Source organism: Podarcis liolepis (genome assembly GCF_965112155.1).
Source record: "Podarcis liolepis genome assembly, chromosome: 4".
Lineage (NCBI taxonomy): Eukaryota > Metazoa > Chordata > Lepidosauria > Squamata > Lacertidae > Podarcis > Podarcis liolepis.
In genome coordinates this window covers 35,094,598-35,112,984 of record NC_139558.1, presented here as the reverse complement: position 1 = coordinate 35,112,984, position 18,387 = coordinate 35,094,598, and the positions used below count along the sequence as shown (strand labels likewise).

General features: G+C 43.2%; 1 protein-coding gene across 4 annotated transcripts in view; it reads right to left on the bottom strand.

The window, feature by feature from the left end:
• JADE3 (jade family PHD finger 3) overlaps positions 1-13,210 on the bottom strand; it is a 34,865-nt gene extending 21,655 nt beyond the window's left edge. Inside the window, exon 1 of one of the 4 annotated variants that reach the window (XM_083501874.1) lies at positions 13,183-13,210. The gene's annotated coding sequence lies outside the window, so the exon portion shown is untranslated. Of the gene's footprint in view, positions 1-356; positions 446-12,296; positions 12,366-12,709; positions 13,141-13,182 lie in introns of those variants that run through there. The other 3 variants (XM_083501872.1, XM_083501875.1, XM_083501873.1) reach the window with 3 other exon arrangements.
• Between the last annotated feature and the right edge of the window lie 5,177 nt (positions 13,211-18,387).

The following is an 18,387-nucleotide window of genomic DNA, read 5'->3' as shown; positions in this document are numbered from 1 at the left end:
CTACAGTTAAAATAAGGCTGCTGCATTTGCTCACCCTCTCAGCATAGATGGCTAGAAACCTTCCTCTAGAGGCATAATTAAGGAATAATTAAGGTTCAGACCCACTTCAGCTTGATGACTGAAGCACTCCACAGAGGTGAACACTAATCAGGAATACACACCATTTGGTCCTTGGTGTTAAATGAGAGCACTGCGAAGAACGTGGCAGCACCAGGCAAAAGAAAGATTGATTCTCTGGAAAAAGCATCCCTGCAGGGAAATTTCTTTATGAAGATTTACATGGATGTATCTGTTTCTACAAAGGCAGAAAGATACTAAAGGAAATGGGCAGATTCTGAAGACACCCAAGAACATACATTATGGGACACCCAAGTCTGAAAGACGAGCTGGAGGTATCATAAAGCTGCATCTGAACCACAAACAAAAGCCAGTTTAACTGCCATAACTTCCTCCAGGGAATCTTGAAACTATAGTTTTGTGCGGGTGATAAGAATTCCATTGGAGATCCCCAGCCTCCTTCTAGAACCTAGGATTCTAGTGTTCCAAGGGACAACTATGGCAAACTAATTCCAACTGCAGAGCAGATATTACCATACCAATTTTCTCCGTCCACGACTATGAGATTAGCAAGCAATGCATTCACATAGCAAATCCTTAAAGTTAAATCACATATCACAGCAGATGTTGCATACTTGTTGAGTTGTCTTATGGTGCAATGATTCACCTATGACTGTTACAGTGAATGCCCATCCCTGCTGTGAATACAGGACTTCTACTAAAAATGGTCACGGCTTATTTTTATTTATTAAAGACATTTATATACTTCCCTGCATATTGCATGGCTGTTTAAAATAAAGACTTCCTGCCAGCACTCTAGCTATTTAAATTAATGCCAGCCCTCTAGCAATTTTCCTTCTTTCTAGGAGTACAGGAATACCAAGGAGGCCTCAGAGAAAGAGAATATGGGCCCCCCAAAAATTTTTTGGCAGCTGTATTTTGGAACATGACCTTGATGCAGTAATAATGCATTTTTATACTGAACCGTCCACACATAATTCTGCTTTATTAGTTGTTCTGTGATGCTCCCCCAGTTTTAGCACATTACTGTCATCCGAAGGGGCATTCTTGCGCTACAGCACAACAAAAGCAGGGGGAAATAAAACCCAGAAGATTTATGGGATGAGAAGTTATGGGATTTCAGCCTCAAGCTACAGGACTTGCACAGATCTGAAAGGAAGCAGCATGTCTGCCTTGAAACTTCTGCAGGCACAGACACTATCAAAAGTGGGATCACATATAACTGCTCAGATACCATCATGAGCACATATCTTCATTCATGCACAATAAAATGAACATCTGGGGAAGCCCTGTGACTTTTGGTCCCCAGACCCTTGTAGGCTTGTCACCTTACAGACAGGCTTCCTCAAACTCGGCCCTCCAGATGTTTTGAGACTACAATTCCCATCATCCCTGCACACTGGTCCTGCTAGCTAGGGATCATGGGAGTTGTAGGCCAAAAAAAACATCTGGAGGGCCAAGTTTGAGGAAGCCTGTTATAGCACAAGACTGAAGCAAGCCTACTTAATCATTTTTCTGTTTCTCCAATGATACCTGGCAACAGGCTGATCTCATCCACGCTGCTATTTTGCTCTCTATTGTCTATTGTCCTTCCCTCTTTATCTGCCAATATTTTTCCCCCGTGTCCCATCCTATGAGATTTTACTCATCAGAATACTCTGCTTTGGCGACATTGTCTTGGGCCATGCTGAACCACTCGCTGCGACATTCCTTCTGCCCGCTAAGAAATGCAGTTTTACTCAAGAGTAGACTCACTGATAGTAATGCACCAAAGTTAGCCATGTTAACTGACTTCAGTGGATTTGCCATGAGTGGGGCCAGCGGTGGATACAACACTAAGAGAGCTGTCAGCTCTTGGCTACTGCCTGGAGAGGTACCAGCCTGTTAAAGAAACCCAACTAAGCTGTAGGTGTTGCCACTGCGGTTTTTTCTTTTCCCCAGCACACTCCAAATTTGAAAACGGTAGCTGGTATTTGAAGGTCTGTTCTTAAATTACACAGAACTGAGATAAGAAGTTATATTGCTGATTTCCCCCATTTCCACTGCAACGTGTGGCATCTCACCTATGAGAATATCTATATCCCTACAAGGTATGGATCTCACCGTAGGCATGACCCACAGGTACTCATTCCACATTACAATAAGATTCACAATTGCCTTCTATAAAATTTAAAGTCTTTATATACTGTGTGTGTGTGTGTGTGCGCGCGCCTGTATGTGTGTACACCCCCAACCCCCTCTACTTGTATACAGGTGTGTGCTTTTATTAGCTAAAGTAGTAACTGAGACGGCACAGGAAAGAAAGGGTATTTCCTCCAAAAAGGGGATTTCTCAAAAGCAAAACCTTGTAAAGTTTCCAATTTTCTGAGCATTCAAGTTCAACAAAATGAACTTCACAGCTGCTGATTTTAGAAAAGCAAGTTGTATTTCTGATCACTACATTTCTTTTATTTGACAGATGTGTCTATAAAAACATGCACAGAGTTAGCCGCTATTTTTAATTGTTCTGAGTAGCTCTGACTCTGGGGATTTTTATTTTTATTTTAATCCTCTAAACTTTGGGGGATTGCTTTCAACTATACACTTTCAGGGGCATGACCTGGAGTTCATCATGCCTTTCCTGTCCCTTTAGGGGAACCATCTCCATTATCATCTTTTGATAATTGGGGCACTACTCCCAAACGCGTCATTAAATATTTAATAACCAAGACACAATTCTTCCCTGTTTTCACACTTATCCTTGTATTAATACAGAATGCAGCCAATGTGCAGTGCTTTATAATTTATGTTAAAGTGCTTGTTCTAAAGAGTGTGCTAGATAAATTAAAAACATGGTTGCATTTATTTTAAAATGAAAAAAGCCAAAACTGCCCACAGAGCCTGGTGCTACTTGCATAAGATTGCAATGATAAATGATGTAAAAGAATGCACCTTAACTCACCTCTGTATAAGCAAGAATTTCTCCATATATCTATAAAGGAAGTTCTTCCTTCATTTACCCGTATTTTTCGCTCTATAACACGCACCAGACCATAACACGCACGTAGTTTTTAGAGGAGGAAAACAAGAAAAAATATATTCTAAACGAAATAGTGGATATATGATTTTTGTGGTTCATGCTGTGGCCACAGACATGTGATCTGACAATGAGTTTGGAGTAGCCCAATGCAAAAATCCTGAGGATCCATGTGGATCCATGCTTTGTAACCACGGAGGAAGGAAGGGGAACCATGGATCCTCTGCTCACGACTGCAGCAGATCCCCCCCCTGACACCCGCAGGCATTCGCTCCATAACACGCACAGACATTTCCCCTTACTTTCTAGGAGGCAAAAAGTGAGTGTTATGGTGCAAAAAATACGGTAACTCTAGCACACTTCAGAGGCATCGTAGCTGGAAACTCAATTAATCCTCCTAGCACACTGATTATCAAGTTCCACTCCTTGGCATCTATAAGCTCAGTTAAGGCAGCAGCACAGTGGAAATGTAAAATCCAACAAAAACTGAATTAATCAAAGCCCCCAAAGTGTGTAAGAGATTAAAATAACCAAATTCTCAAGTCTAACAACAGTTTAGCTATTTGTTTGTAACAAAAACGAATCTCAGTTGAGGGCATATTTAGTAGAAATATAGTTTTAAATATGGATTATATATCCATATTCTACATTAGAAAATACTCAAGTGGTGTAAAAAGGAAAGGAAAGAATGTGAAACATAGTACAACCACAAAATACATGTTAGAAACATGAAGCCAACAAGAATTAAAAGCTGCAGAAATAAAATAGACTAATTTGGGAAGGCCTTGGCAGAAAAATAAAGCATATAGCCAACATTTTTTAAAATAAGAATCTTGGGACATGCTTCACTCTATTCACAACCCTAGTCATGATCTGACATAATAATGTGTTAATCCAAAAATTTATTATAAACAGATTTTTTCTAATATAAAGGAGAACTGCTTAAATAATGCTCCATAATTATTATATGTAGTTTACCTATTGACATAGCTCCTGAGGTAAACTAAATGTCACTGAATCCTTTAAGGAAGTCATTTTCTGCCTTCTGGGAACCTTTCCCATTGTGATTTGTCTGCTGGATAAGCAACTGCCATGAAAACTTTGTAGGTTGCAGACGATTCTGGGGGATGTTCTGGGGTGTGCACGCGTATGTTTGTATCCCATCCTCGTCGCCAGTGTTAAGTTGTGGGTGAACATATCAGACAACACAGCTCTTGTTTATTCACAGGCCAGAACAGAACTGAACTGAAGGGTTCAGCCAGCCTGCTTATATAGAGCGCCACTACAACGCAACTGTAGCACTTTCTGTAACTATCCAATCACTGAACATCACTTTCAATCCCTTATTTGCATATGCGGACCTGAGTGAAAACTATCTACAGTATCCCCCTGCTGGCCCAGGGTGGGAACTTCAGTACATAATACCTACCATCCCAAGTAAATTGACTGCACAGTGCAGAAACAGCCAATCAATCTTTTGGTGAGACATTGCTGAGGTGAATTGGTACCAGTGGTCAACCTAGCTCTATTAGAATTTTATCTGCTAATTGCAGAATCCCTTGTTTCCTAGGAATCTTAGAACTAAAGCTTGAAAACTACTGCTTAAACATATGGAGAATAAAGAGTGTACAATACATACACCTCCTAGATCCAAAGTACTCCTATGGGTTTAGAAAATATCTACAGTGGTGCCTCGGTTTTTGAACATAATCCGTTCCAGAAGAGCGTTCGAGTTACGAAAAGTTCAAAAACCCAAAACTCAAAACAGAAGCCACATTTCCTGTTCACCTTCCAAGGTGTGTTCAAAAACCAAAGCATTTACTTCCGGGTTTATAGCATTCGAAAACCAAAACGTTCGTAAGTGGAGACGTTTGAAAAATGAGCTACTGCTGTATATGCAGAGGTACAGGCACAAACCATAAGAAAAAGAACTAAGTTGGCCAAATAAGCATGACTGATTTTGCTATGAGGCAACAAACATGTGAGTTAATATTTTCATTCACAACAATATTCTTAGCCTCACTGAATAAGTGTACAGAATTTTACCATAGTAAAATAATTCCCATTCAAAAGATCTGCACCACAACACTGGGCATCGCTGAATAGAGTGTATACCCAAACTATGATAAATATAAATTATTACAAATCTGATCCTCAAAAGTTGGGGGATCTTGTGCGCTTTTAGAACTGCAGTTACAAAACACAACGATGGTATAATATCCACACAGTCTGACCAAAGGGAATCCACTTCGGATAATCTATTTCTACACTCAAAATCTCTTAACATGTATGAGATGCTTCGTTTCAACCAAAAATGAAGAAAAATTGGGATACAAATATTGAAATGAAATTGAATGAGAATGCTGCAGTAGATTTACCATCTATGGATTTAGTACTGTATTTGGCAAATACTAACAGGGAGTCATTCATGGTTGTAAAATACTTTTCTAACTTTCTTTCTGCTTGTTTCCTCAATGCACATATTGATTGTGAGGACTGAAGTACAGTCTCAAATTAAATTAGCGACTGTGTGAAATGTGCATTTTAAAAATCAGCATAATAATGCTAAATTGGAAATCTAATAGCTAAAATTGTTTTTCATTAATATCAGTACCTTGTGGAAGATATTAACTATAATGTGAGGGCCATTTAGACACAAGGTAAATTGAACATGCAAAATTTGTAAGAAAATGTAGAACCAAGATTGGCACACTATATTATTACATTTACACAGCAAATTTAAAGAACTATTTTGCCATTTTTAGGACTGCAGAAATAGCTGGGGTTTTTTATTTAAATATTTTTAAAGACATGAAATGTAAGCAATTGGTAGGTTTTGTGTATTACATCCCCCACTCCCAAGTATTTAGGCCTGCAGTTTGATTGAAGGCACAAACCTCTGGAATGAGCTGAAGGGCGAAAGAACAAGGAATCTCATCCTGAAGCTCTCCATTGTGGGCCAGAAACCCCCATGCAAAGTAATTAACCAGTTAAGAACAATGGATGCTTATCAAGGTGGTAGGCAATCTGGTAGGAAATTCTAAAACTTCATTTATCCAATATGAAATGTTCATCTGATTTTGTGGGAAAATAGCACCCCCTCTCCTTAAAATTCACTGGACTGCTAGAACTGCCACTCAGAACTTCAGATCATTCTGCAATTTGTAAAAAAGAATTATTTCTTCAATTTGTGCTCATGCCAACAAGAGTTACAGATGCCAATCCGTAACTTCCAAGTATTTAAGCCTACAGTTTGATTGAACAAGACTCGCGAATGTTTTTTACACACCCACACCCTGCTTGCTATGTTTCAGAACTGCAACAACAGGCACAAGTAAACCAACCTGCAGTATCCATCAAGAGTATCCATTTTATTCTGTTTCCAGAATGCACTAATTTGCCGCTAAAGAATTCAAGTTAATAGCTCATCTCTCTCTATATTATTTACCGAAATTGTTTCTGCTTCGTTGTTTAAATACTTGACAATGTTTACATTTCCCTTTACAATAATTCTGTCTTTTCATTACCCACTTCCATTCAGTCACTTGCTAGAAAGGAAGGCTTCTGTGTTAACTTCCTTCCGGACTATAGCAAGTAGCACTGTTCTTTACTTCCCTACCACATTTGAGACACCCCCTCAGTGAATAGCTGCCCTGTGTCTGCCTGTGGGAAAAGCGGCGAAGAATGACCAACAGCAGCAAAATGATCATCTCTAATTCTTGTCAGTTTCGCTTTCTACGAAAGTCATTTTCAATCTGATCCATTTGGTAGCTTTTCTGCCAACAAACAAAAAAAACACTGCAGTGGAAAACTCCAGCACAAATGATGGCAGGGTGTGTGGAAAAAACTGTACCAGTTTCAAATAATAATGCACATTAGTTAGACAGGGCTTGGGAAAATGAATTTAGAAAATAGGAATAAAGGGCTTCTGCAATGCATATTGTCTTCAAAACCCCCAAATATAATACACATCTTACCTTTCCAAAAAGAGGAAATCTGAAATACAGCATTTGTGAACAGAGAAGGCTTTCCTTTTTTAGAAGTTCGTTTCCTAAATCTTCAAAGGTTAAGGACTACAAAAAGCAGTTTATGGATTCTGTGGAGCAGACACATTCTGGCTGTGTTTGGATACAGCACTAAACCCCATTTTAACGCTATGTGAATGAGTCTCACACATGGCTGTGAAGAGATAAGAAGCATCTGCTTCCATTTTCAGTTAACAATATGTATGCATTTTCACCAGTATCTTAAAGAAATAAACTGCAATATATAAATTTAGTACTCTTGATATAAGCCTGATCGGTTGAGTAATCTTTCAACTATCACAGAATTTTGATTGATCTCAAACTTGGGACAACACATAACATTAATAACACTAAATCACTATGAAGCTTTTCCCAATTTGAATGAAAAATTGTGTAACAAGCAGGAAACAAATTAGGGCCAAGATTAGGAGAAATAACTAAGGATGGATGAACTTAGTGCACTAGAAATTGTAACTGTCTCGCTGTTTATAGAAACTATTGGTGTAATCTTGGCCAAATATACTTTTCCAAAGAGATCCTATAATATTTTTGCACAAGTGTATTGGAAAGTGCAATCGCAGAACATGTTGTGCAAATTCTGCCATCATCATGTGTCCTGCAACATCATGCATCGTTATGCCCCCTTCTTGGCTAGTTTTGTTTGTTCCTGGTTTTTTTTCCTTCTTCCTTTTTTTACAGTTGGGATGGCTCTCAAAAGAGTAGCTGCGGCTGTTGGCAGGAGGAAGTGGTTGTGGTGGAGGAATCCTTCTTACACAGCTATCCATAAGTAAGTCCCATTGCACTCAACCGAGTTTGCTTCTGAGCATGTAACCCTGCATAGGAAGGATTACACTGAAACAAGAAGTATGTAAGAGAGACATGTGAATTTTTTACCAGAAAAAAATATATCTCATGACCCTTTTTTGAAATATTATTCCAAATAGTTACTGAAAGACTAAAATAATTTGGCACACATATATTGCGAATTGAAAATGGGATTTTCTCACTTCCTTTAACAAGTAAAAGGTTACTGCAATCAATCTGAGCATTAGCAGAGATAGCAACCATTTATGCCTAGCGATTCTGAATTCACATGCACACCAACTACAAATTAACTTGCAATCAGCCTTGGTGTGAATTGCAAGAATTATACAGTTTGCACATTTTCTGACCTACCTGATCTGACCTCCAAACCTACCAATTATGAGTTATAGTGGTATACTAGAAATAACTGATGCAAACTGTCAACTGCTGGGGAAACAAAAATAAAAGAATTCAATGGTTAATTACTGTGGGTGCTAATGTCCCTAGACCTGAAAAATTTATTGAACTATTGCTCATCAGATACTTTGATTCTGGTATTATAGTATGTTCAGGTATCTTCCCTTTTTCCCTTCCTTTTGCTAGATCAAAATATAACCTGAAAAGTACTCATGTGGGTTCTTTTTACATGATCAATATGTCCCAGTGCCATCCCACAACATCTTACACACTGAAATTAGATCACTGAAACATAAAGCTCACTTTCCCCCTAAGAGAAGGATCAAATATTTAGAGGAAGGAAGAATGAACTACAATAAGAGACAGTGGATTGATTCTCAATCATACATAAATACTGGGGGCACATTTGACTCCTTTCAATAAAAAAATGAAGATCCAGCAGGCACATTCTGTTTCTCAGCTCTCCTCCAAGATGCTGTTATCATGTAATTGTTTCATTTTCAGATTTCATCAGAAAGCAGGGCAATGTTTTAGAATTGCTACATTTGAAACTAACGAAGCCAGTCTGTTTACCATATGAAATTTAACAAAAGCAAAACAGTTCACCTTTGTTCTAGAACAGGGTTTCCCGAACTTGGGTCTCCCAACTGTTTTTGGACTACAACTCCCATCATCCTTCGCTAGCAGGACCAGTGGTCAGGGATGATGGTAAAGAGGCAAACTCCTGCCTCCAAAGTTGCATTTTGTTTCCCAAAATCTTTCCGAAGTGCTTGAAAATTGCAAACACCAACCTGAAGCCAAACCCACTTCCCTGGACAAGGCCTAACAACCTGCTGGTCAGCTGTCTAGTTGTTTTTCATCCACAGCTAACTATCCAACCTTCAGCCTGGATTTAAAATAACACTTAAAATATTTGTTGCTGTAAAGCACTTATGTCCCTTGAAAAGACTATTGATTTTGAAAATATAGAAGACAGGAAATACATAGAAATACAGTTATACCTCATGTTACGTTTGCTTCAGGTTGCGCGTTTTCAGGATGCACCCGGCGGCGACCCGGAAGGGTTACTTCCGGGTTTCGCCGCTTGCACATGTGCGCGAAATGACATCACGTGCATGCGCAGAAGTGGCAAATCGCGACCCACGTGTGCGCTGACGTGGGTTGCGTTCCTTTCAGGTTGCGAACTGGGCTCTGAAATGGATCCCATTCGCAACCAGAGGTACCACTGTAAAGAAAAATATATTAGACCTTTCACTGAGTCACACCATTGGTTAATCTAGCTCAGTACTGTCTCCATACCAGTCTTTCTCAACCTTGGGTCCCCAGATGTTGTTGGACTACAACTCCCATCATCCCTGAACATTGGGCCCTGCTAGCTAGGGAAAATGGGAGCTGTAATACAACATCATATGGGGACATAAGAATGAGACAGGCTTGTCTAGACTGACTGGCAGTGGCTCTCCAAGGTTTCAGACAAGCAACCTTTTTGCAGCCCTACTAGGAGATGCCAGAAATTGAACCTAGGACCTTCTGCGCTCAAAGCAGATGTCTCTGGCCCTTCTCCTCATGCATCACTTGTAAAAAAAAATTAGGCCCAATTTGAGACATTCTTCTTATTCCACTTCTTTAATTCAGTAAGAGTTTCACAAATGTGAAGAAGAGAACACGTGGAAAAAATCCAATTTTCTTTCCAAGGAAGAAAATTTATCACGGGAATCTTTCAAGCTATTACTATTCTGCATTATCAAATTCCAGTTCAATTGTAGCCAGTGATGCGGGGCAGAAAAGGCCTCAAACCTTCAGCTGGCTGAAACAAGGTGTTCTCATTTTTAGTTTAATTTTAATACAGTTGTACCTTGGTTTTCGAACAGCTTAGTTCCCAAATGTTTTGGCTCCTGAACACCACAAACCCGGAAGTGACTGTCCTGGTTTGCGAACTGTTTTTGGAAGCCGAATGTCTGATGGTGCTTCCGATTGGCTGTAGGAGCTTCATGCAGCCAATCAGAAGCCGTGCTTGGGTTTTCGAACATTATGGAAGTAGAAGGGACTTCCGGAACAGATTCCATTTGACTTCAAAGGTACGACTGTACATTGATTTCCAAAAGTGTTTTTATGTCTCTGCATGCCACACTTGCATCCCTGAAGACACTTGCTCAGAATTAAGAGCCACTGATGTCAATGGGACAAAGTTATGAGCACAATATGGAAGGCTACAGCAAAAGTCAAATTTTAAGCTGCTGTAGTATCTCATCCCCACTCCCAGCTGGAATTTCTCCTGTTTAAATCATCCTCTTTCAACACCACCTGACGTACCTCAGAATGTGGTGGCATCACAAAAAGAGCCTTCTGATGACAACCTCAGTGATCAAGTAGACTGTTACAGAAAGACTGTCCAAAAATATGTCAGGTTCCATCCAAGCTGCATAGAATTTTAATAAAAGCAAGCACCCGTATTCTGAATTGAGCTTGGAAAGAGACCTGAAGCCAGTGGAGTTATTTCAACACAAGTGAGATGTAATCATAATACCTGGTCCCAGTTAGCAGCTTGGTGACAGGATTCTGAAGTACAGTTTCCAAACCATTTTGAAAGGCTTCTTCACATAGCAGACGTGGAAGTAGTCCAGACAGGAGGTTACCAGAACGTGAGTAGCATTATGATCAATGTCAAGCAGCTAATTAATGCAAGCACTGCTCCACTAGGTGAGCTGTAGGTACTATCTAATTATTACCAGCAGGAATATAAAGACTAAAAATAATATAAAAACCAACTGAACCCAGAAAGTCACTTGCTAGCTTCTATATTCTCCATGAAAAGCTTTACTCAATCAACTATGCCTTTAGTTAATTATAGCGCATTCCTATACATATCTACTGAGAAGTTTCAGAGTTTGATGAGACTTATTCTCAGCAAAGTGTATACGGAATTACAACGACATTAGTGGGGCAACTTTAAATGGTGAAGGCACACTTGCAAATGTTGGTTCTGGTATGATACTGTAATAGGGGATGAAAATAAGCAGAATAAATATGATTTGATCAACGAATGATAGGTTTTGAATTTTAAAATTTCTATTAAACTAAAAACTGATTGGATGACAACCCACCCCAAGTTGTGCTTTATCCAAAGTTAAGCTCGCACAAATACTAGTCTCTTCAACACCTGTTGGAATAGTTTCCTGGACGAGTTAATATTAAGTTCACTACAGGATTTGCATCTAGTATTAGAAGGCAATCAAGCATACAACACTTCCATGGCTTAGCTAGAAAAACCAGAAACCTAAGTTTACAAATACTACACCCACCAGTTAAGGTGCAATTCTACGCAAGCATACATTATGTTCCGTGGGACTTCCTCCACAATAAACATACACAGGATTGCAATGCCATTTTTGGCACCACACCAGTATACAAAGCCCATGCACGTGAAGCCTATGACACGTTTTCTCCAAATCATTTAGATCTACTGAGTGCTTTTTTTTCAGGGGTACACAGAACCAGCACCTCTTTTTGTTGTTAAAAAGTGTGGCGCTTACTTTAACAACTTCATGGTGAATACCGACACTTTTTTTTTCTAGGAAAAAAAGCACTGGACTGAGCAGCACACCCCAGATCACTAGGTGTGAGGTCACTAACTGTTTGCCACAGGCTCGTCCGGTTTGGAGACAGCAATAGATCAGGCCATAAAGAGAAACTTTTCAGAACAAAGGATGTTCCACTTTACATACAGAGGAGAAATACTGCCTGGAAAACGCCCACAACCACGGAATCCTTCTGATCACTTAACACGTGAAGACAAAAAACACCCCCAACTCAGTCAGGGTTTTCTTTTTTCTTTTTTGCAGGGGGGAGAGAAAGGATAACTTATGGGCCCGGCCCATTCGCAACCACATGGCTGGACACCACACATACACAAACCACGCGCGCACAACCACGTGTCGTGACGCGTAAACATCTACCTGAGGCGGCGCTAGGGCTGCTGCTGCTGCCGCCGCCGCTCCTCTTCCTCGCTCACCTCTTGCACGCCCAGCCCCCTTCCCGCCCCGCCATCGTGACTCGCGCCCCGAGGCCTTGGCGCCAAACGCCGCCTGCACCCGGGGAGGAGGAGGGGGCGCGCGCAACGCGGCGGCGGCGGGGATGGGCAATACTGGGGAAGAAGCGCCACCCAACAACGTACGGCCTAGGGCCGGCTCGGGCCGCCACCTCTCTCCTTTCTCCCCCAGCCCACCTAGGCCGCGCCGGCGAGCGCCCCGAAGCCTCCCCGGGAGAGGAGACCACCTGTTTTTTAAAAAATAAAATAAACGCCGCTCTCCCCTCTCCGACCCCACAAGGCAACCTTGCGCCACGGGCGGCTCTGCGCCCCACGACTCACCTTGTGGCTCTGGAGCGGGCGGCGCCAGCAGCGTTTGCGCGCCCCGAGACTCCCCAGCCCAGGGGCCAAGGCTGCCGCTGCTACTTCACGCCGTCCATCTCCTCCTCTTCTTCTTCCCCACCGCCCTCCCCGGTTCCTCTTCGGCCGCGGCGCCGTTCCCCTTCCCGCTCCCGCCTGCTTCGGCCTGGGCGCTCCGTGGCTACGGGCCGGCCCCGCGCTCCGGCATGTCGCTTGGCCAAGCCTGTCGCCGCGAGCGCCCCCCGCCGTCCCCCCTGTCGCTCGTAGGGGCGAGCAGGCCCTGTGCCCTTGCAGTCTCCCTCTTGGCAGGCCAGGCGGCGGCACAAGAGCCCTATTGTATTATTGACACTGCCGCTTCTGCTTGCTGCTGGAGCTGCCGCCGCCGCCGCCTCGCAAGCTCCTCCTCTTCCCCTTCCCTTCCCATCCTTCTCCCACCCTGTGCCAGCTCTCCTTACCCGAGCTCGGCCGGTGGGGCTGCTGCTTGCTGCCCCGCCACCTGCAACCCCCACCGACTTACTAGATTTCTTCCTTTTGATGATCCTGAGCAGTCCGAGCCCCCCCCCCTTGTCAATTTGCAAAAACCTCAAGAGGGACTTGGTGCCAAGGACTGCAGCAGCAGCAGCGCGCGCTCTGCCATCGCGCGTCCCCCGTCCCTCCCATCTTAAAAGAGTATTTACTTTTTACGATGAAAGCAAGGGTGCCCGCTGCTCTCGAGGCTCGGCCACCCAGGGGGAATTTCCTATGGCGAGTCTAGTTTATATGTCCCTCCGCCAGAGAAGTTGGAAGATGAAATCCCTGCTTCAAGCAGACGACGAGGAGGAAGGCAACCTCACCCTTTAAGGCAGGGAACACTCATGCGTGGCTACTTGGGGAAGAAACTGGGACTTTGAGGAATTCCCTCTTTTGGCCCGCAATAGCAGTGTTTTAAATAGTACAGAATCCTAAAATGCACATGGAAACAAGAACAGCGTCATAGTTCTTTTATTGTGTAGTTTGCAGAGATTGTGAAACTTCTGAGGAAGCTAGAATAGTATCGGGAGGTTTTTAATGTTTGACGTTTTGCCATGGTTTTATATGCACTATACACCGCTCAGAATGGCTGGGGAGAGCCAGCCGGATGTGTGAGGTATAAATTATTATTATTAGTAATATTAATGCAAGTCAGAACAGTCTGATGGCATAAGTAGCCCAGCAGGAACTAGAGCACCTTTCAGGACCACAGCTTCACAGCCTCCCATTCTCTGCTAGTAAGCATTAAGGAAATGGATGCTTTTGAGCTGCTGAATCATGTTCAGTCACTTGTGAAAATGGAGACTGCCCCATGCGTGAAAGAACAGGGTCAAAGGTAACATGAAGTGAGGAAGTGGCCTGAGAACTACTAAAACTTGCAGCTAATTTTTGATAAAACAGCACATATAACTGAAATTCAAACACATGGAGATGAAACTGACCTGGGATGGTCAAATTGAGAGGCATTACTCAAAACAAAATGATAGCCTGATGCAGCATGCCAACTCTGAAATACCACAGTAGTACAAATAAAAAACAAGGGAGAAAAGATCAACTTTGCCTCTATCAAGTATAGAAGTGTGATCATAATAGCTGTAAGAAATAGGGTGCTGAGAAAAATGAAATTGGCAGATCAAGGTACATACACACTGCTGCAGGTACACAGGTATCCACACTGCCAGCTTTTAATAAAATTAAAAAATTGGTAGAGTAGGTGAGAGCTAGGTTCCAATCCCCACATGAAAAAAAAGTTTCACAGTGGCCAGCTGGATGCCTAGGGCTGGATGCCCACAACCGAGAACCTTTGAGCTACAGTGCCTTCCCTACGTGATTCCCAGAAACTGGTATTCAAAGGCATCCAAAAATGGAGTGATGACATGAATTGGTTTAAACTTCCTTCAAGCCATCCTTTGACGATGCAGCTTGCAGTCTATAGGGATCAGCTCCAGTTGGCAGCTCCTAAGTGAAGCTGTTCCCAGTGGTGTTTACATTTGGCAACAAACTCTGAAGCTTTTAAAGGAATAATTGGCTCCCAGGTGTTCCTTTGAACTATGCCTTTACCCATCCAACACCTCAGATGTGAGGCAGTGAGCATAGCTGAGGCAAAACAGTCTCACAAGCCAAATTAAGAATCCCGGTAGGCCAAATCTGACCTATGGGCTGCAGATTCCCCATGTCTACTTCACCTTTTTTTGAGGTAAAGCCTGCTACCTAACCTGGACAATTCACTTAAGAGAATGTAATGCAGCTGTGATCACTGATGAACCACAGTTCTCCACTGATGAAATCATACTGCAAGCTGTTAGGCACTTATGCAGTAGATCCCTAACTTCCACCTTACAGCAAATGATCTTGGAAAGTTTGTTGGCCATCTTTACCTCTGACCAACTACAAAGCTAGCTAGACAACCACAAAGCTTTGTAGTTGACACATATTGCTGTTGGGTTGAAGTATTGAATAGTTTCAAGTTTTGAATAGTAAAAAGTGTAATTGAGGCCTGGCTTTGTGTAAAAGGGCTCTAATGTAGACATTTCCCCTGGATGAAGACCATGTTGATATAGTAAATATATTCTCACTTCAATGGATACAAATCTCACAAGTGGCTGCTTGGTGTGAATGTTTGCAGGCTACTTAACTACACATTTCTTTGAGCATAAACCTAACAGAGTTGTGTACTGGGTTATATAGCCACACCATCTATGGGTGGGCAGCAATTTATTCACCAGCGATACTTAAGGGACCAAAACAGATGGATCACTTTTATTTATAGGGATTAATATGAAGCCTGTATGCTGAAAAGGAGCTCTGACCAGAACGCACAGTAGTAAGTACAGTGGTACCTCGGGTTACATATGCTTCAGGTTACATACGCTTCAGATTACAGACTCCGCTAACCCAGAAATAGAGCTTCACGTTAAGAACTTTGCGTCAGGATGAGAACAGAAATCGTGCTCCGGCGGCGCGGCAGCAGCAGGAGGCCCCATTAGCTTAAGTGGTGCTTCAGGTTAAGAGCAGTTTCAGGTTAAGTACAGACCTCCGGAACGAATTAAGTACTTAACCCGAGGTACCACTGTAGTTGTTATGCAGTGGTGTTCTAGAATATGGTTTTTACTCATCCTACCAGTTTTGCCACAATGAGAATTTATATTGTCTTGAACATTTTTATCATGCAGTGAAGTACCACACAATAATTTTCAGTTTTTATCCGAGGGAAAGTATGAGTAAGATCAGATATTTCACTTTAATATACACCTTCCATATTAAAGTAATATGTATCAAGTTTGATAGCTCTTAGTGCTGGAAGCGTCTGAGATGATGTGTACTTGGAGTCCATTATCAACATGGCATCTCCAAGGAAATGTGCTGGAGAAACAACTGGGATGAAACATTGCTTAAACTCATTAAAGACCAAGTCTTTAATAGGTAAAGGTAAAGGTACCCCTGCCCGTATGGGCCAGTCTTGACAGACTCTAGGGTTGTGTGCTCATCTCACTCTAGAGGTCGGGAGCCAGCGCTGTCCGCAGACACTTCCGGGTCACGTGGCCAGCGTGACGAAGCTGCTCTTTAATCTTTAATAGAAGGTTGCAAAAGGCAATCCTAAGTAGAAAATTTAGAATTAATGACTACATGGAACTGGCAGAAATGACTGGCAGAATCCGAGACCAGGGAGAAGAGTCGGTGGAAGAAGATTGGAAGAAATTTAAAGACTATTTACAGAAATATTGCAAAATTAATGAATGTTAGAATGGAGAGGGTGGTATCGAAGATTACACCCAAACTCTTAACGGACGGTGCTGGCACTAATTGCACCCCCGCAAGAGATGGGAGTTGCCCCCTCAATCCCATATCGTCCCGTCCCAGCCAGAGGACCTCTGTCTTCGAAGGATTTAACTTCAACCGGCTCCCAGGTAACCATCCAGCCACAGCTTCCAAGCATCTGATCAGTGTGTCTGGGGCAGAGTCAGGATGGCCATCCATCAACAGATAGAGTTGGGTGTCATCAGCATACTGATGGCAGCCCAGCCCAAAACTCCGGACAAGCTGGGCGAGGGGGCGCATAAAGATGTTAAAAAGCATCGGGGAGACAATCGCACCCTGAGGCACTCCACACACCAAGGAGTGGCGGGATGACAGTTCCCCCCCAAGCGCCACCCTCTGTCCCCGACCAGAGAGAAACGAGCGCAGCCATTGAAGGACTGTGCCCTGGATCCCCACGTCGGCGAGGCGGTGGTCCAGAAGTTCGTGATCAACCATGTCGAAAGCTGCTGACAGATCTAGAAGAATCAGCAGCCCCGACCCGCCTCGATCCAGCTGTCTACGAAGATCATCTGTTAGGGCGACCAGAGCCGTCTCGGTCCCATGACCAGCGCGGAAGCCGGACTGGAATGGATCCAGAGCCTATGTTTCATCCAGAAACCTACCAAGCTGTTCAGCAACCGCTCTCTCAATCACCTTACCCAGGAATGGAAGATTCGAAACTGGGCGGTAATTGGATAGATCTAAGGGATCTAATGATGTTTTCTTTAAGAGCGGACGCACCACTGCCTCCTTCAGTTCCCCTGGGAATGTCCCGATGCCAAGGGACAAATTGATGATATCCCCCAGGGGGGCCCGCACCTCGTCTGGACACGCTCTAATCAGCCAAGACGGGCACGGGTCGAGAGGACAAGTGGTGGCCTTTCCAGCTCGGAGGAGTCTGTCCACATCGGCTGGGGATATCCGATCAAAGTGGTCCAATACTGGACCCGAGGACAGTCGAGGGGCCTCCAGTTCCTTTATTGTATCCAAATTGGCAGGGAGGTCATGGCGGAGCGACAGGACCTTCTCCGCAAAAAAGCTCGCAAATGCCTCACAGCTGTGTGTCGAATTGTTATTTAAATTTGGCTGTCCTTCGAGGGACGTTAAAGACCGAATTATACTAAATAATTGTGCCGGGCGAGAGCTAGCGGATGCAATGGAGGCCGAGAAGTAGGACTTCTTAGCGGCCTTCACTGCCATCTCGTAGGTTTTCATAAAAACCCTATAAGATGTTCTTGAGGCTCCGTCACGGGCACCCCGCCATACTCGCTCTAGCCGTCTGAGGTCCCGCTTCATTTTCCGGAGCTCCTCAGTAAACCAGGGAGCCCGGTTTCTGCGGGGTCGCAGAGGGCGCTTAGGTGCGATCTCATTGATGGCTGCCAGGAGCTGGGTATTCCAGCCCTCAACAAGCTCAGTCAATGAGTCGCCAGGGGGAGAAAGGTCCCGCAAGGCTTGACGGAATCTATCAGGGTCCATCAGCCTCCGCGGGCGAGCCCAAATCGGCTCACCACCTAAGCAGGGTGGGGGTGGAACGTCAATCCTGGCTTTCAGAGCGTAGTGATCAGACCATGGCACCTTCATCGAAGGAAACATGGAAAAGTACGTTATATACATAAGGACCTATCTAGTTGACTTCTTACAGCTTAATATTATTATACAGTGGTACCTCAGGTTACATACACTTCAGGTTACATACGCTTCAGGTTACAGACTCCACTAACCCAGAAATAGTACCTCGGGTTAAGAACTTTGTTTCAGGATGAGAACAGAAATCGTGCTCTGGAGGCGCAGCAGCAGTGGGAGGCCCATTAGCTAAAGTGGTGCTTCAGGTTAAGAACAGTTTCAGGTTAAGA